General features: G+C 34.6%; 1 protein-coding gene and 1 long non-coding RNA gene across 3 annotated transcripts in view; both read right to left on the bottom strand.

The window, feature by feature from the left end:
* Nucleotides 1–20,305, bottom strand: part of Fbxl17 (F-box and leucine rich repeat protein 17) — a 446,310-nt gene that overhangs the window by 60,725 nt on the left and 365,280 nt on the right. The window lies entirely within an intron of this gene.
* LOC134475303 (uncharacterized) overlaps nucleotides 1–20,305 on the bottom strand; it is a 90,050-nt gene that overhangs the window by 34,768 nt on the left and 34,977 nt on the right. Inside the window, exon 1 of the long non-coding RNA XR_010046451.1 lies at nucleotides 2,062–20,305. This exon is cut by the window's right edge and continues 34,977 nt beyond it. This is a non-coding gene — a long non-coding RNA (uncharacterized LOC134475303). The remainder of the gene's footprint in view (nucleotides 1–2,061) is intronic.

Genomic DNA, 20,305 nt, shown 5'->3' with positions numbered 1-20,305 from the left:
CTGTACGGAGAGAAAATAAAAGAAAAGGTTGTCCACTGCCAGACTTTGTCGTGTGTCCTTCCTGCCGGCCGGGAACGACACCGACATCTACCAGTGCTAATAAGGTGTGTACGAAAGCTTGTTACAGTGGCACAATCCTTCAAATTTTCCATAAAAGGCTAATAAATGATAATGTTAAAAACAAAATGACTCTATAGCAATGGGTATGCAAGTTTGTTGGGGCTGAGAAGGACAGGAAGGGATAAAGTTATGGGTCTAAGCAGTGCCAAGCCATAGAAGGTGCTCAGTGAGTATTTGTTAACCAAACAAATGATCCTTCATTTCAGGAAAGTACAGACTAAATTAGTCTGAAGTTTCATAGTCTACTTAACTCTAACAAAGTTAGGTTTTGTCCTTTCTGCTAGTATTTTTGTCTTATTCCTGACTCTGATCAGTAAGATCTTATACCCTGGAAATGGTTTCAGTGTTTGAGCCATTAGAAAGTGGGGATTTCTTGAGCTCTTGAAAATCAGCTCTTGGCTGATTTGTGGAATCTTAACTCCCAGATTCTTTCAAAGAGAATTAGATTAACTCTCTGGCATACCAGCCAGGAGCATCTCTTGGCCATGCTCTCACCTTCTGCTCCTTGCCAAAGATCTATGGTCATCCTCTCAATATTCTATTCCTGAGAGGCTACTTTTCAAATTTTTAGAACACTGCTATAGTAAAATAAAATGCAATTCTTTAAACTAGAAAGAATTAAAGAGTCTTCTGTAAAACACTAACATGCTTGAAAACTACATTTCTTATTTTCAAGGACACAGGGTTAATATCCATCTTTTCATTGATTTATTCAATAAAATTTATTGGGCTCCTATGCTGTGGGAAGCACTGTTCTTGACAGTGGGCTGTGGCAGTCAAAAAAGACAGCAGCTCACAATGGCAACATTTTGGTGGGAAGAATCAACCAAACGGACAGACAAAGGAACAAGTACTTTTAAGACTGAGGATTGTGCTGAAGAAAAGTAAACAGGGTGAGGTGGAGGGGACCTGGGGATAGGTTGGCAGTCAGCTATGTTCAGTTAGGTAACTAGAAAGGTCAACCTACAGAGAATGGATCTGGCCTCAAAGTAAACTGTTGAGAAAGATCTTAGCTTATAGCCTTTGCTAGGAAATACCAAAAATATGAAAGAACATAAATAATCTTTTTATATGCTTTAGGTTTCACTAAAAATTAAGTGCTATTGCTGAGAGCCACATGGATTTCTAATTGGGTACAAGAAGTCATATTGAGAAATATTTATTACATGTAATTTGGTAGAATGCCCCAGATGGTATCTGGGTATTTGCATAGAGCTTTTATTTCAAATTAGTAATCATTAATTAAGATTTAAATTATTCAGAATAAGCTGGGTTGGAAAAAGTAAATAAATGGTCACATCAGTATTAATCCTGTATAAAACTTTCAAACAGACAAAGCTTGGTTCTGAGGCTGCTCTTCTCTCCTAAAATTCTCATTTTATCATATTAACCACAAATATACCCAGTGTCTTCATATTCTATAGTTTAGCAATTCTGAATTTAACCAAGTAATTGAAAAAAATCTGCCCTAAGAATAACCTAAGGAACTCTCCTTTTAATCTAAAAACAATTTCTCTAGATGATCTGTTTTAAATTGAATAAAGCATCTATCACAAAATTCTTGAGACCTATATAAGAATTCAACAAAATTTCTTGTGGCTAATAACACCTTCGCTCAGTTGCAGAGGCAAGCTAAGAAGATAATATGTGAAATGGAGCGATTCTGAAGTCTTGCATTTTCTGATTTGTGTTATAGTATAATACAATGAAAGAATTGCTTTTGACCCTGTCAAGTGAAATCTCAAGGACAAAGATTTTATATTTTCCTTTCCTGAAAAATTGATGTAAGATTCAATTCACTTCAAAGTGTTCAAGTGCTTTGGCAACTAAGGAAAAAAAGATTGATTTCTTTATACAGATGGTATGTAATTAAATTCTAATTTGACAAAAGAACTGATCAAAAGGTGATGACCATTCTGAATGTTCCTCAGGGCAAATTACCTGAAATGCTTTTAGAAAGAACTCTCAAGTACGTTTCATCTCTGTAACTCAACATTTTGTGTTTCCATAGTAAATTCTCATCATTGCTCTAAAAAAGAAGAAATATAAATCTGATATTTGTATAGTTATACACTTCTTACGTTTCTATATGTTTTGATCCTGCCACCTGCCGCCCTGTGTTATAGTTTCTGGATGGGATCTACAGCAGCAGATGGTGTCAGTTCCTTTACATATTCCTTCAACAATCATTCTTTCAGCTTCCTGTGGTAAGTACCTATGTCTTTGCTGAGAATGTTCTCTGGCTCCAAACCATGTCTGGATTGCACATGGCATTGGGCAGCAAATATTTGGAATTAACTGTCAAACACTAGCCCTTGGTCAATAACAGAAAGGTGATGGTTAATAAATAACCCAGTTTCTTTTTCCCTTGGGGTGGGGGAGCAACTTAGACACATACTCTCTGTCATCTTCCAGAAACCTTCCAGTGGGGCTGAGCCCAAGTTGCCTACCGTAGTAGGAAGTTTATTAGTGTGCCTTCTGAATGGCTCTTCCCCACTGCCTTCTTTTCTAATTCCACTACTTTAACAGTTTTCTAAATCTGATCCCTTTATAGAGTTTTCTCTCTTAACAGACACAACTTTCTAATTATACCACATGCATTCAAGTCTTTGTTTCAGAGAACACTGAAAATTACAGTGAAAAAACTGTATCTTAAATATGCAATGCATTTTCGTGAAAAAATAAAGGAGGTTGCTCATGGTTTTTTAAAATACCATGTTAGTAATTACTCTTTTAATTTCATCTAGTCCTTTGATCTAATTTGGCATTTAGATACTCGGTATCCAAATACTTTAAAGATAGCAAATGATATTAAATTAAGTTTCTCATCATTATAGCATTTTTTAAAATGTGAAGTCTACTGTAGGAAAAAAAGGCATTTGGGTAGTTCCTCTAAGCCTTAACCAAAGAAAATGTCTATAACAATATGGAAAAATATGACTTTGAACACCCATGTAGGAAATGTGAGTTTATGTTAAAATCTGGTACACAGAAGCAGAATATAGAAATACAAAGAGAAAATAGCAGGATTACTCAGCTTTAAGGAAAAGATTTTTCATTAAGATTAAAGAGGCAGTAAAACAAAAAACAAAAACTGACCAGGTTTTCAGGGAAATAAATGTACAATAGTAACCCATCACACCATTAGTTGTGAAATATTTATTATTTAAATTTGGTTCTTGGATGCATTCCAAGAGACAACAAAGTACTTCAATTTTTTTAAGAAGTCAGTAAAGATGACTCTCCTAATACCACTCAAATACTTACCAGAAAATCCTTTTGAAGAGACAATATTACATTTTGAAATAATATAACATTTATATTTGAATACAGAAATTCAACGACTCATATTACTTCTAACTGATCTTACATGTTCAAATTTGAGCTGTTTACTTGTGAATAGTTTCAAAGTAGTTTACTTCTGAATAGTTTCAAAATGTTATTTTATGGAGAAGACAGAGTTTGAAGAGAAAGATTAACATTTTTAACATAATTAATACCTACTATATTATTACTATAAGTAGAGCAAAAGTCATGTATCCCAACTTTTTGGGTGTAGTTCTTTCACCTTTATGCAGCTGTTAGGCCTGCTTATAATTATACGGTGATCATATGGTCATCACTGTAAGTGCACACAGCCATTTGTAGAAAATGGGTTTTTGAACATAAGTTATGTTTTTCAAAATTACAACTATGCAAGTACAGTCTCTTGCTAGAGCAGATTTTTAAAAAGTATATAAACACCTGAGAAAAAGAAAACAATCTTCTCATTCAGGAGTGAATAGTCTAAGGCACCCATCTCATCCACTGCAATTTTACCATTTATCTTTCTTTACATAGTTCGCTAGAGAGGAAATAACACAAGGCAACGAAAAGTGAAATCTCTCTCTACCTGAAAGGAATTTGCCATGCTGGTGGTGAGAAGAAACTCACTGTTGATTTTGAAAATGGTGAAGACTAAACAGATGCAATAGGAAAAGCTCATTTCTAAATGCCCTTTTTTGAGGGTACAGTGGAGGGTATGGAGCCAGTACTTTTGAAAGCATAAATCTAATTACTCCGTGATTTCCTATTTTTCTTGATGCTTCTTTTCCTACTCTAGTCTCATTATTTAAAATGAATCACATTTTTTGGTAGTATTTGGGTTGTAAATTTAAAAAACATCCTTCCACGTAGGTTGTCAGCAGGTCAAAATGATGCTAAGACTGGTTAAACAAAATCCCTTGAGGTGAAGAGAGATTGGACAAGACTTCAACTGATTGAATAAGAAAGTGGCCACCTGGTAGCTTTAACCAGCTCTTATTCATTAATTGGAGGCCCCAATAATCTCCATAACCTAATGGGAGACACCCCAACTAAAGTTCATGTGGCTAAGACAATTCATTGTTGCTGATCTTATGGTATATTCATGCCTTAAAATATAAAATTGAAATTGTTTATGAAGATAATTTTTTTTTCAGATCCAATCATTTGCCTTTTTCTTATGCTCCAGCCAAGAGATTCAAGTCAAACCAACATGAGGTCATCAGTCAAATAATATTTAAACAAAAATTTATGTAATGTATAAGTTATACTTAGAGATGCTTAAATATTGAGCAGTCCAAACATTGTCACAAATTTTTCAAATGTTAAAACACCCATGATTAACAGAAAATAATAGTTCCACTTAATATTCTATGTTAAGATTACTGAATTTACTACACTGGATTGTTGTCAATCTTTTCTTCTGGATGTTCAACAACTAAAAGCAAGAGAGAATTATAAATTCCTTTTAGATTTCTTTTACTGAGATCCACCAGATCTTTTCAAGAAAAAGGTTGTATGATGCATATTGGGGCCATAATTAACTAAACAGGCCTTAAATAACTCTGTTCAACTCTCTCCTAAATAAAAAAAAAGTAAAATTAATAAAACAGGCCATCCTCCAAAATCAGATGACAGTAGACATTCTAACAGCACAGGAGGTACTTATAGAACTGTAAAACCTAACTATGTGTATGACAAATGAATGATATGTCAGTCTCTAAAATTCCCTGAACCTTAACCTTATTCTCCTTATGGGAAGCCATTACTAAAATTATACTCATAAATATCCCTTTGATTCTATTATTTGGCTCCTGAATGCTTACTTGATTCTTTGCATTTGTCTCTTTTAGACTTAAAGCTATATACATACCCATGATAAAAACGCCTATTTACTGAGGGCTACTAGTTAAAAGCTCTGCAGAGTACCTCTGACTGCTGTTCAACAACTTCAACCCCTTTTAGCCTGAAAAAGCCAGATCAGTCACTACTTGTTATCTCTCACGGCAGTTTGGATTATTTCTTCAGAGAAAAAATGCTACAGAAAGCTAAGTCAGTTAAAAATATTATAGGCAGTTAGACAAGGCTAGGGCCTCAACACAGCCAATACAGACAACCAGATGTCTTGTGACCGTGGAGGAGACAGATGCTCACTGCTGTGGGCTAGATCCCAAAACAAAAGGCTAAACTTGGTCTTCAAACCCCACAGGGAAACTGTCTTAATATGGCTTTTCATGTTTCCAACAGAGATAAAAATCAAAAGAAAAATAACTATCTGGGCAAGAGAATGCCCCCTCTGCAATCTCAAGAGCCACTGGAAGAGTGACTGTCCTAGCTGCCAGACAGCGGGTAAGTCATCCTCTAAAGCCTTACCCTAACAGGAGATCTCATCACCACTGCATTCATCTCTGGCTGAGCTACTTGGACTTGCTGCTCAAGATTGATGGGGCTCGGGGTCCACAGCCCCGCATTAAGGTATCCTTCTCTGAGCCCCAAGTCTCACTGGAGGTCTGAGGTAAGACATTCTCTGTACTTGTAGACATGGAGGCCATATATAGTGTTCTTCCTGAGTTTTCAGGTCATTGCATTAAGTCCTCAGTCTCTGCAGTGGTGTTGACAGTCACAGCCCCTACAGACAGGGCCTATTCCATGCAGGTTCTAGACTCTCTTCTTTATCCATAGCTTTCTAATAATTCCAACATGTCCCCCACTCCTTTTAGGTAGATATCTTCAAAAGCTTAACTTCTCCTTCACCTTCTCCTTCCCCACAGCTCTAGTCCTCCAAACACTCTCACAACGTACTGTAAAGTCATCCCCTCCTCTTCCTTCTTCTCTGGTCAATCCCATAGTTTGAGATACATCCAAGCCCACCCATGCTACCCATGCCATGCCTATTTTAATTTGTCTCAGGGATCCTTCAGTTTTTGTGTTCCCCAATATCCTAAGTGCTCAAACATTTACAGGGACTTAAACCCATAATCAAGTATCTTTCAGACAATGGTTTTCTTAAACCTATCCATTCACCCTACAATACTCTCATTCTCCGTATTCAAGCCTAATGGGTCCTATTCTCTGGTATAAGACCTTAGGATAAGCAGTGATGCTGTTACCCCAATTCACTCAATGGTGCCAAACCCTTGTACTATGTTCCCTCATATTCTTCCCTCCACCACTCACTTCATAGTCCTAGACCTTAAATATGCCTTTTGTATCATCCCCCCTACACAGTGATTGTCAGGATTCCTTTGGGCTTATGTAGACTGACCCAGACAGTCTCGGGTCTCAACAACTTACACCTGTCATCTCTACATTAGAACCTCTCCTCAGAGACACATACCACCCCTTTCCTTCCTACTCATCAATTTCACAGACACACCCCTGGTCAGGACTGACAAGTAGATTTTATACACATGCCCCACCACAAAACTCTCAAATATTTTCTCACTTTTGTTTGTACTTTTTCAGGATATGTAAAAGCCTTTCCCATAACCAGGGAGACTGCTGATATAGTATTAAAATCCCATTACAAAAAATCATTCCAAGGTTTGGTCTACCTCAGAGTATCCCTTCAGATAACGGTCCAGCCTTTATTTCTCAGATCTCTCAACTGGACTACAACTAAAATGGAGTGACCCCTACCTGGTCTTCCTTGGAACTTCAATAGCAGTCAAAGTCACTGGACTGCCATCCTGTTCCACATCACTCAAGCTAAGCAGTGACCTCCTAACTCTGAATCATCTCATCTTCTATCTCCTGTATCCATCTCACCAAGGCCCCACTGTCACAATTTCAGGCTACGTTATGTTTAGTATTTGGTTCCTGATCCCTTACATTCTATTAGTTAATTTTTCACTATAACTATCTTAGTTTTCTCCACCCTCAGCTGTTTAGTTAAACATGAGACTCCTGTAGGTCTAAAATCTCGTATCACTTACAGTGACACAGCCACGGCCTTCCCCACTCCTACTCTATAATTTTCCAAACATGATTCTTCTGTCAGGCCTTATATTTCTCATGCTTATTCTTTCCAGCTCAACTCCTAGAGCAAAGACAAGTCCTACCTATAGTTTCAGATGGGGAAACAATTACCTCTCATGACTTCACCCCTCCCAACCCCACACTTATTTTTCAGATTCTACCTCACTATGGCACTGATGGAACAGCACATTAGGATCAAGAGCACCTTTCCTTCTACCTCTCCTGGGTCCTTTAATTATGCCAGTGGTCTGCCTCCTCATAGCACCTTGTCTCTTTGTTTTGTTTCTCCAATCTAGCATGTGAATATTCACCAATGACAAAGCTGTCCTGGCTAAACCACCTGGCACCAGCTTCTACATGGGTATCAACTGTCATCCGGTCAACCTTCCTAAACCCCAATATGGAGCCTCTTTCAGCAGGAAGTAGTAAGAGAGACTTCACCCTTTCCCTAACAATACAAAGACAGGAATGAAAGGTTCTTGCCCTAGTATAAATTACTGTACAGTTATGGTGGTGGTCTAACAGGGTGGAAGACTAAAGTGGGAACGCTTACCACTTCCTGCTTTTTCTTTAGCCCTAACTGTAACTCCCCTTCCTGTTTGCATGCATAGAGAATTCCTATCGGTTCCTCACCAGTCATCAATATCTGCCCCATGGCACCACTTCAATCAGAGATCATATAACTTTCTGCCTCTCTGCATCTGGTCAAAGGAGACGGCCCAGCTGCCATGGGTTGTGTGCTCCTTTCCACATCCTCAACTCAATAAACCTGTTCATTTTGTACTTTTGCTCTCTATTGTGCCAGAATACTCTAATATTAAATCTGATAAATCATTCTAAATGTTCCAAAATTACTTTTACTACTATTTAATGGGAAAACATATTAGATTATAAAAGCAATGTTTATCTATGACAGGCTGTATATAGTGTGCTACAGTACAAATGACAATATTTTAAGTAGATATGTACATAAAATGTATCTGATAAAGTTTCTCAAAGTGTCAACAGATTTTCTGAATTTTACTCTCAATCTGAAATGTTGATTTCTTGAAAATACGAATAATATAAAGGCAAAAAGTGGAATCAGTTATCTGTGGAACACAATGGTTCCAAGAAAAAAACTTGTTGATGTGACTTTAGGAACCCATGATGTTTACAGATTTCTATGGGAAGAAGACGACTTGCCCACATGCACACACAGAGGCAAATGGTTCTGTGAAGATGACCTTTGCAGACAGAGTGTAAGGGAGAGGGATGATGGCAGTTAGCAGTTACAAAAATCTCTATTTTCCATTTCCCTACATTTCCATAGCCATAACATCTAGGATTATTTATTCCCCATAAAACAACATTCAACAACCCCATATAAAAAACAGCCATTTCTTTTGCTTTTTTCCCTATCCCCCTGTACCACAGCAAACAATTCTAAAATGGCCCTCTTTAGAGGTCCATCCTTTCTATGAATAGTAGCTTGAGTAAAACTGTAAGAAAGTATTTCTGATTATACTTCTTAGCATAACACCCTTCAACAGCTTCCCACAGCATTCAGAATAAAAGCCAACTACTTTAAAGATAACAACATGTAATGTATTAACTATTGTTATTCTCCTATTATTTTGTTATGAAATTTTGTTTTACTTTTTTACCATTAAAAAAAAAAAAAGCCAAGGGCATTACTATGGCCTGTATAAGACATGTCCCAGTCTAAATACCCAAATCCTTACCATTTTGGCTGCATCAGCCTTCCATCAATTTCTTCATTTCACCAAATTCTCTCCCTTTGCAAGGACTTTGTGGCTGTTGTTCCTGCAATATCTTTACCCAGATCTTGTAGGCTGTCTTCTCATCTTTGAGTTGTGGACTTAGATGATTCCTTCTATTAGAAGTCTCTGATAATTCTACAAAATTTAGATCCTGAACCTCTTCCTTTTGTCACAGAGTTTTGTACATTCTCTTAAACTTGAAAATTCCACTAATACTTGATTTGTTCACACTTTATGGATTATTCCTTCAAATAGTATGCAGATCTCAAGTGGTAATCAGTGTTATGCATTTATTCTAAATAGTAACCTCAATGACCAGTGTCTAATTCTCAAAAAGAAACATGATACATAGTGGATACAGCAGCACCTTGAACATATTTTACATTTTACTTCACATGTTATCTATTTACTTGAAATTTTTATATAGAATTATGACCTATGATACAGATTGTTGCTGTATGCAAATCTATAACATGACTGATGTACCCTTTTATTAATAAATACAGTGATCCCTTTAATAATAAATACTGGAAAGTTACATTTAAGTTTTGAAAAAGTTTTATTTACATTAACTTGTCAATATTCCCTATCTTGACACTTTCTACTGATTATTCAAAAATATTCTGGAATTTAACTCTACTTAACATTTTACAGTGCCGAGTAGAAAGCAAATAAGAACAATTTTCCTTGCGGTTATATATATAATCCTTATTGGCAATGAGAATTACTACTTTTGGTTGAGCAAAAGAGCAAAGCCAAATGATGGCTATGTCTGAGATTCTACAAGTTTTTCAGCTGAACAGGTTATCTGAACTACTGGTTGTAGTGCTGGTCTCCAATAGAGCTATTTAATGCTATTATAGCCATAAAATACCAAAAATGCCAAGATCTTGTTACTAGTTTTTGTTGTTCATGTTAAATAATTCTTTTCTCATTGATTAACTTATATAAACAAGTCTATAGTTTAGATCTACTTCCTACTTTTTGCAAACAAAACTTCATTCTGACATTTCTAGTTCAAAACTGAATCTCTAGTATAATCTATTTATTTTGTTTATATTTAAAGGCACCTAAGGCATAGAAATCTGTAAATGAGGACAGGTCACATATTCACACTCATGGGAAACATAAATTTACATTATTTATTGATGTAATTCTATTATAACTATCATTCAAAGTTGCATTTTTGGCTTTCTTTTTGATATACAAATGTTTTTCCAATTAATGAGCCTCAAAATCACTGACTTACTTATTAGAAGTGCAGATTCTTGTAGCTTACCTGTAGATTATGATTCATTAGGTCTCGGATGGAGTTTAGGAATTTCCATTATTAACATTCACAGATCATTAGGATGCTGGCGGAAAGAAACACTCTCTACAAGACCTCAGTCTAGGCTTCCCGTAGGCAGAAGGATTTTATCTAACTTTTTAAAAGTTTCCTTTAGTACTTTGCATATTATGTGATATGCTGATAGTGTAGATAAGTCTTCTTTTCTTCAGCGTACAGTGAAAAGATCTTTTAAGAATTGAAGGCAATCTTTAAAAAATTTGAATTGAAAATAATTTACTTCAAAGTAAAAGTTATGTGGTAAAATAAATTTAAAGAGAAACTGGTGAGAGTAACAGGAGAAAAAAACCATAAACTATCTAAAACAGTGTTTAGTATCTAAACATTACTTCCAAGAGTAAAAAAATCTATCACTGCCAAAAGCAATGTGGCTGCTAAGGGACATATAAGATATCTAGTTCAATTTTGACTGTAGATATAAAGTAGGAAATCTAGGAACTGAATATAGGTGATAGTTATTACAAAAATGCAAAAAAAAAAAAAAGATACAGCAGTTTAACAAGCTACAATAGAATGGTAATCAGAAGACAGGAAGAAACAGCACTAAAAAAAAAAAAGAAGATTTAGTATCAGAAGATTACAAATTTGAGGTCTAGTTTTGGCCAAGCCTCTGTTTCAATCTCACTTTTTATTACTTAACATATGAGACAGCATGAAATTTACAGGCTTATTCTGAGAACATGCTACAATCTGTTAAAGTGCCTTGTAACAATGGCTTGCCATTATTATTTGTCTTTGATTCTATAAATTTTCATCTGGAGTTTGTATTGCTTTTTTAGTAATGTTAAAAACAAAAAATCTGTGATTTATTTCAGAATGTATCTTCCCTGTTTGATTTTCATTATTACATTTTCATAACAATCTAAAAAGAAAAAAGATGAAGATTAGGTGAGAGAAGGAAAGTTCATGAACTTATGCTCTTAACGGTTAGCTTCGTAGTATATAATAAACAAATTCCTAAAGATAACAATTTTGGCTCTTCACCACTGCAAGAGACCATAACAACCTTACTTGTCTTTTGATGTCACAGGTGCTACACTGGGAGATCTGAAAAACTGTGTCTTTTATGTACCTGAAATATTACTCTTTATATTTGATTAAGATTTGTTTACTTCTTTCACTTTCTAGAACAAATCTAGATCTGAGGAAGAGAACTGTTTTCACTGTAAAATAGTATATGTCTAAATGTGAAGTTTGAATAGAAATGCTGCCTCAAAAATGATGTATTTAACTACATATTCTGTACTGCAGATTTCAAAGAGAACAATTCTAGCTAAAAATCATTTTTGATTCTTATTCAATACATTAAATTATTTTCTTGATTTTAAAATAACATAGCAAAACAAGAGGACATGCTACTGTGATCAAAATTACAGCACTAAAATTATTGAAAACTTCACTAAAGCCTAGAACCTTTTCTGGAGTAGTATAACCACCAAGGCTTTTTTTTTTTTTTTTTTGAAACTAGGAACACAATCTTAATTTTAAAGTTTGTTTTTAATCCTTATTTTATTTTCTTATTTCACTTTTATCTAGTTCTTTCACAAAGCATTCTGGCTTAGCAGACTGGCTCTGGTTATGCAATCTTTGCTGGGAAGGTAAAGAGTAAATCCAAGCAATTGCTAGGATGTCTTTCAGACACTCCCTTGACCACAAGAGGCCTAAGAGGTGAGATTTTTTATTACTTATGATGTTCCTTGGAAATGTGTAACTTTTTTTGAACTACTTTCCTATTTATACAAACTGTGTCATCTACAGTAATATATTGTGTAATGTATACAAAATGTTAAAAATGCAGATGTCAAAATGTTGGTCCAAAATACAGTATTCTTAGGGGCTGGAGATTTAGCTCAGCGGCATAAGCACCTGCCTTGCAAGCAGGCGGTCGTGAGTTTGAACCCTGGTACCGATAAAAAAGAAAAAGACAAAAAACAAAAAAAAAAACACAAAATACAGTATCCTTAAATTTGAGGTGAAATCAGTGTTCTGTTAACATGAGCTGTATTTCAGGTAGACTGTGAAATGAGATTATTCTAAGGTTATTGTTCCCACTGTCTAAAGAAAGGGATGGTAAAGAAGATCGATATGATGCCTTGTTTTGGTTTCCTTTACACATAAAAGGTGCTATAAAAAGTGGTATTTTTACATATTAAATATCTATTTCTTTACTGATGATGTGAAGTTTGCCTAGATCACATCACTGTTTTTTATGTGTGAATAGTAGCTTTCGAGAATAAAGATTTCTTAGGAAATGGTTTGAAAGTAACTGGCCTTTTTACATTGGCAAGACCCTGTAACACAGGTAAATAAATTTGATTTTTGCCTTAACTTTTCTAGAATAATAAAAAAGGTGTTTATGTATATGGTGTGTGCTTCATCTCAAAATACTTTAACTTTTTTTAAAAAGAAAGTGGCATCAGTGATTAACAGAAGAAAATTTACAGTAATTGGCAAGAATTTTTAAGAAAGGTGAGCATACTTTCACAGTTTGCCTTGAAAACATTTAATATCCAGCAATAAAGTAAATTGGTTCATCAAATAGAATTATGTCATTTTTTTCTTTGACAGTTTTGTAAGATGTAAACACATAAGCTCACATACAGGGCCATTTGCATTTACTAAGCCATAAAGGAATGTTATGCAGTATATCTGAATATAAATGCTAGCACCAGTTTGTCCAGTAGGTTCACAAGATCTCTTTCTACAAATCAGATAGAACAGGGAAGTAATGAGAGAGTAAGTTAAGACTATATAGCAACCTGAGAGGGCTTTGTGGGGAGACAGGGGATTGCATGCCATCTGCTAATCAATTAAGCTGTTTGCAAACTCAAGAAATCCTAGAGAATGTGAGTGAGACTCTAGAGTCAAATACACAGAAAAACTTAACTGAAAATTCGCAACTCATAAGTTATATTTTCAACATCTATATATTAATAATACTGTAGTTTATATTGGCCACTTTGTTGTATGCCATCTGCTTCAAAGAAATATCATTTATTTATGTTATTACTGTGACTATAGTAACCATTTTATATCGCATTGATAATTTCTTTTTAGTCTGTATTCAATTGCAATATTGGATGAGACTGGAAGTGAACTTGATTTTCAGACAGTATTTAGTAATCTCTCACTAAGGCACTACATTTTTTTAATGTTTATAGAACTATTTCACACTCAAATATTTAAAATTCTTAATAGTCATAAAAAGTCAGAGAATCAATTTTCTCCTTAGTATTATTTGTTTTCTGCAGTAAGACGATTCAACTTGTGGTTGAATGAGGTCAAAGAAGCTTATCAGTTAATTCAATATTTATTTCTTCTAAAATTATCCCCAAAGGCTGAGAACCCTCTTAAGTTTGCTATTTTTCTTTTGCCTTTTAGCTAACTTTTCCTCTTCCTCTTTTGTCACCTTTTACTTTGGCAGATCTAACAAGTATTCCTTTATCCTACTTTTCTTGAATTCAAAACTACTGATGACGCTACCTTGGAAGAATGACTGATGTTTTACACAAAAGCCCCTATGTAGGTGAAGACTGAAGATGTGCTAAGCAGCCCATTATTTTCATAGTGCAGTGATCTGCTTGTGAAATTTTCTGAAAAGATTTTCAAGGGCAGAGACATCAGAATCTCCTTTCCTGTTTTATGTTGACTTTTGACCTAACACCAGTAAATCCCATGTGTAAATATGCGGCTAGATAGTAAGACCACTTTGCTAAATATTTGTGATGGTAAACTCTTCTGGTTATAAATTACAACACAAACAAGATAAACACCTTTTATTTTTGCACTTACTGTGTATTAGCTGAAGCAGTCTAAGAAGAGTTTAGTAATATAAAATAAACTAAAAATTAGATTAAACAATTCATCACTAAAAGTAAGTATGGATATAAAAATGGATGAGAAAAAATGAAAGTATTTCTAAAATTTAAAAAAAGCCAAGAACATATTTGTGTAATGAGAAACTCCTACAAATACCTACTCTCATATATAATCATAAAAGGTGGTGAATTAGTGACAAAAAATTATGCAATATATGTGAACCACCCAATAGTCAACTAAGTATTCTAATCTTATCCAACCTACTATGTGTGGTAAATCTCTGAGAGTGGAATAAAAGATTCTGGAGCCAGTGTTAGACTGTGATTTTTTAGTCCTCTGGGAAACTACACTTAACAAAACTGAATATCATTAAAAGCCCGTGAGACTCATTCAAGGGCTGCTGCTATAGGCTATTGCGGGAGCTTCTACAATGCACACACATAAAGACAGGCCACGATTATAAATCCTTTTGTAGAGTAAGACCAGTGGTTGAATGTTAATAAGTCTGCTTTGACCTCCAACAGCACTTACTGTCTGTCTCTTTTAATCATGAGATGGACTTTTGTCAACATAAAATTAACACTGTAAGCTCCTTGAAGGTAGAAGTTGTACTTTATTTCTATTTGTATATTTTTGGCAAGTACTAGGTGTGCAATAATTACACACAGAATTGAATTACAGCATGAGATCACGTAGTTGCCCCCATCAGCGGAACCCTACACACCTCTCACTGGCAATATTGAGATTACAAGGGTCAGTGGCAGCACTCTGCTTAATGGTGTGCTGACTGACAGAGTAGAAAATCAAATCAAGAAGGCCAGTGTGACCTTTGAGTCCACAGACAGTGTGTGCACACATTGTAGCAACAAGGTCAAGATCAAAGTGATGAATGTCTAAACTTCTAGTACATGGCTAGAGACCTGAACTGGTCACATCTGATTATATGCACAATTTCATCAGCATCACATAAAATACTGTACATAATTGTAAACAATAAGAGAGCAGCAACAAAATCCCAGAATGCAGCAAATTTACCAGAAGAAGTACACTTGACAATAGACTTCTTGTGGATTATGCAAGCCTACCGATTAAGACAAAACAACTGCTTTATGGTGACCTGAAATGAGATTAACGTAAGCTGGATGAGTGTTATAAATGCTTTAAAGAACCCAGTGAAGTACCATTGAAAATGATATAGGAAAGCTACTAAATTAAAAAAAAAAATTCAGGGAAAACACAGAAGCTGAGATCAGTCTGCTTATCAGTAATCAAGAAACCACACAGCTCACACTGAGAAAAACTATGTGGGAAAACATGACTCTAGGCATCGAAGTCATTAGTTATTATGTATCTAGAATGAAAAGGGCTATTAGTCACTTGTCTTTTAGCCATATCAATCTTAACAAATGTTAGTCAGAACCAGCAGCATGATCTTTAAGTACTAAGATAAAAATAAATAAATTCTATGTAAATACGTGTCTAAATGATTTTTACCTTTAAAAATACCTTTGCTTTCACTATTAAAAAGCTCTATTAATTGCTAAGAGACATAGTTGGTTACTAAGGCACTGCAACTTACATCTACTTAGTGGTGATAATATTAGTCCAATCTTCAGAAGGCTTCCAACCTGGCTTCCTCCATATGCCACACATGTTATATTATCACAAACATATCCTCTACAACAGCCATATGTTTCAGTTTTGTACCTCAGCAATAACAGTCCTTCTTTATCCTATTGTCATTATTGAATCTAAAATTTTAAAAATATTTAGATACATTAAATATGAAATAATTATTTTAAAGTTAGTTGAATATAATCCCAATTATTAATAACATTTTATCCCTCGGACCTAAAAACTTTCTTCCTATGATATTAAAATTCTCAGGCTCAAAAATCAAGATAGCATTATTATTTGCAATTGGATCAAATAGAAATTAATATAAATTTTAGTGCATCACTGCCAGCAATAGTCTTTTTTGGTATCAGGAATTGAACTCAGGACCTTGTGCTTCCCAGGCAGGTGCCATGCTGCTGAGCTATGTGACTAGTCCTCATATGACTTATATGTTCTTAAATATGCCCCGGGAGTAATTTTGTCCTAGTGATGAATGAGTTATTGATAATTAATAACCATCATCAGCCTGTGATATCAATAACAGTTTATAGTTACAAGTACATATGACAGCCCAGGTATTATACTATAGGATATGCCTTGTTTTTCCTTTTTTCAGAGCTGGAGATTGAGCTCAAGGTCTTCTATATGCTAGGCAACCTCTCAAAAACTGTTACAACTTTAGTCTGTCATTTTTCATATAATAAGTAGGTTAAAATGTAGTAAAAATGCTTATAGATACATTATTTCATAATTCTTACTCATCGTAATAGAGATAGATTAGATCTAAGGTCTGACAATCCTAGTGCTTGTAAGAGTGTACAATGTGAAAAAGTAAGTGAATGCTCTGACACTCTGCTCTTTTCTTCCTCCTCAGTATTCTCTCTTTCCCTTGTAACTACTAAAAACTCCACAGAACCAGCTTATGGACCAGGGATCATGCTGAAATGGCTGCCACAGATGCCTCTGGATGAGTATCCATAAGGTATAAAGCCATGAAGTATCAGTGTATATCCATTTTTTAATTTATTTTATTACAGCAGGAAATTCAGAGCCCTCTACTTTCTGTAGATTCTCGTTTCATGTGAGACTTTGGGGGGATTCCTGAGTTTCTGTTATTACATATTACTAATAATATAAAATTATATAGAATTCTATTCATATATTGTATTTTTCACTTTCTTGCTATATCATGTTCTTTTAAAGATGGAATCCTCTGTCTTCCAAAGTCTATTCTGATTCCCACATGAACTTCTTCACTGTCAGCCAATAAGATCCTGGAAGAAAAGGGCAGGGGGGCTCAACTGACTTAGATCATCAGATGATACAAAGCTTATTAACTGTATTTTACCTGTTCCATGCTCCATCCCTGTCACAGATAGTACTTATAGCTCCATACAGATAGAAATCAATTAGAAAGTAATATATAGTAGCAAATATTTATGTAATGCATAGTGTACATTAGGTAGTACATTAGTTACCTTAAGAATAGTACACCACTTAATTCTCAAATGCCTCTGAAGCATTTGATTAATAATGAAATTGAGGAGTAGAAGCATTAAGTAATTTGTTTATATCACAATGGTACTAAATGGTGGAGTTGTCATTTAAATGTGTTCTAGAACCCACACTTCTGATCCTCATGTTACAAATTTTCAAAATAGAGTTTATTTATTCAAATTTTGAATGTTCATGTAAGGTACTATAAAATAATACAAAAAATCAAGACATGGATTCAAGCCTTAAATAACTCATTTTTTGTTTTTGTTTTGTTTTGTAGAAAGAGGATATAAACACAAGTACAACTATATGAGGCATAAAGCATACTCAAAGTGATAATGGGGTCAAGGTATAGAGAGAGGCAAACATTGCTTGGGAGAACCAGGGAGGTTTGAAGTAATGTAGTGATGCTTATGGTAAGAAATCACTAGTTAATAGATTACATATTGTCATGTTAGAAATAGTTGTTCAAGTTACAGGATTAAAGCATACAAAGTGGACATTCAAACAGTGAGACTGCAAACAGTTGTTTTCAATGATCCAATGAAAACTTAGTAATATGGTCATCTATCTTAACACACCTAAACACCCTTGCAGTTGTATCCTTTAGAGCATTTTTCCCCCCTCTCTTTTTTACAACAAAATTTACACATTTTGGGTTTTATTACTCCCATAGTTCTTACTACTTTTTTTTTTTGGAAGAGAATAAAACGAAATATGACAAAACAAAGCAGTCAGTCAAAACAAAGGATAGACATAGCACATGATGTAAAAACAGAATACAAGGTTATCAACAATGGTTACCATAATGCCTCTTGCTTCCTTAAAAAGAATTGCCTATATCATTAGGTATAATAAAATTGAACAAAACAGTACAGAAAAGACCAATAAAACCTAAACATTGGAAACATTACAGGACTTCAAAAGAAGGTAATAGTCAACCAGAATGGGCATCATAGTAAATCTTATTGCCTTCAAAGTAGTTGCCTATACCCGCAAACATTGTTCGTTTTTCGTTAGCTGGTTCTAAATACCCTGTAATACTTTCATCCTCTTGAATGGTTTCACACTGTCTTGATATGTTTGATGCTATAGTATATGAAGTTATATTCAAGTATTTCAAGGAAAGAGACTATGGTAACTACTATTAAGTCGGGTTGTCTTGTGGTGAAACACATATGTTGCTTAAATTGTCATACTTTGATCTGTATGATTATGTTGTTATGTCCTCTTTTATTTCAATCTCCCCCTTTTTCATAAAAAATTATTTATTTATTTATTGTTTTTTAATTAAGGGAAAAAATAAAAAAATTAGCAGGATATATTATAGTAACTTTTTTGATTTCCTATTAACTTGATTTGAAGCCCTGTATTACTCCCACTACCTTGTTTTGACTGATTTTATGCTGTTCCGTTCTGTTTGATAGTATCAAGATAAGGTTTTAATAAGCAAGAATAGAGTCCCTTCCTCAAAGTGTGTGTTAACATATGATGAGAGGACTTAGAACTCTTGAGAATATGTAATTGGAGTGAAGATATAAACAGAGAAATACCATGAACTTTTCTGGAAGAGTAGTGAAGTCATTCTGGGGAGCAAATTAAATATCTTTGCAAAGGGGTTAAACTCTTTTCTATGGAGAAAGGGATTTGAACTAGGGAAACACACAATTGATTATTTTGAAAACAGAGGTTCTCAAACATATTTGCACATTAGAGTTATCTGGGTAATTTTTAAAGAAGTCAGACACATAAGCTTTTAAATACTGCATGGTTTCTCTTATATGGGAAATTCAAAATATGAGTTTTAATAAGTAAAGAGCAAAACAGAAGACAGAAATAGGAAGTATGGAGAAGTTCAAGTTATTCCTCATATTCTCTAGTTTGTTGTTTCAAAGTCTTTCAATTTATATGCAGATTTGTTTTATTGATACTAATAGTTTCATTTAGTTCACTGAAAAGAAAGTTTTAGATGCCAGCTCCTTCTCTAGAGTCAGTGCCATTTGTGGACTACAGGGGAAGAACACAAGCAGTCAACAAGAAGCAAGCCTTCCCTGTGAGTCGGCACCATATGCAGGTCACTGCAGGGAGAACAAGATGGCAGCCCTTTCTGGCATGTAAGCTAGGAAACAAGCAAATGGACTCCCGCCCCATCCCTGCCACATTAAGTGACTGGCTGACGTGGAGAAACACAGGGCTGCAATGATAGCTAATGAGGTAAAATACAATTTAATGCTTTCAGTGTTTAGTGTTTCCACCGACTTTGTAGGTCTAAAGCTGATAGTCTGATCATCTATTCACAGGATAATAATATGCAATGCAGCATGAATGGGCGATCTCCTGAAAGTGGTACCCATTGTTAATTCCCTATTACCTTGTTTTGAAGTCCTGTATCATTTTCATTGTTTTTCTTGGGTTGGGTATTATTCTATTCTGTCTTGTTTGATTTTATTATAGCTAGGCATAGGCAGTTATTTCAAAAATAACAAAATATATTATGGTAGCCATTTTGGATTTACTATTTTCCTGTTTTGTAGTTCTGTATTGCATTTATTGTTTTGTTTTTATTGGTTCTATTCTATTCTGTTCTGTTGCGTTTGATTTTTTACTATGTTTGAAGATATGGGCAGCTATTTTGAAGACAACTAATTTGAAGGCATTAAGGTAACCACTGTTAATTTCCTATTACTTGTTTTGAAATCCTGTGCCACTCCTACTGGTTTGTTTTGATTGCATTATTCTGTTTTATTTTGATTTTATTCTCTTTAAAATGAAGATAAAAAATTAAAAAAGAAAGTTTTGTGCTATTATGTTTCTTTTCCAAAAGTCTTTTTTGTCTATTGGGGGAAAGATACATCAACTT

This window comes from Cavia porcellus, unplaced genomic scaffold, assembly GCF_034190915.1.
Source record: "Cavia porcellus strain 051 isolate PalLab524CR breed Dunkin Hartley unplaced genomic scaffold, mCavPor4.1 scaffold_2, whole genome shotgun sequence".
NCBI lineage: Eukaryota > Metazoa > Chordata > Mammalia > Rodentia > Caviidae > Cavia > Cavia porcellus.
Note: the sequence above shows the minus strand (reverse complement) of the source record. Positions and strands in the feature narration are given on the sequence as shown.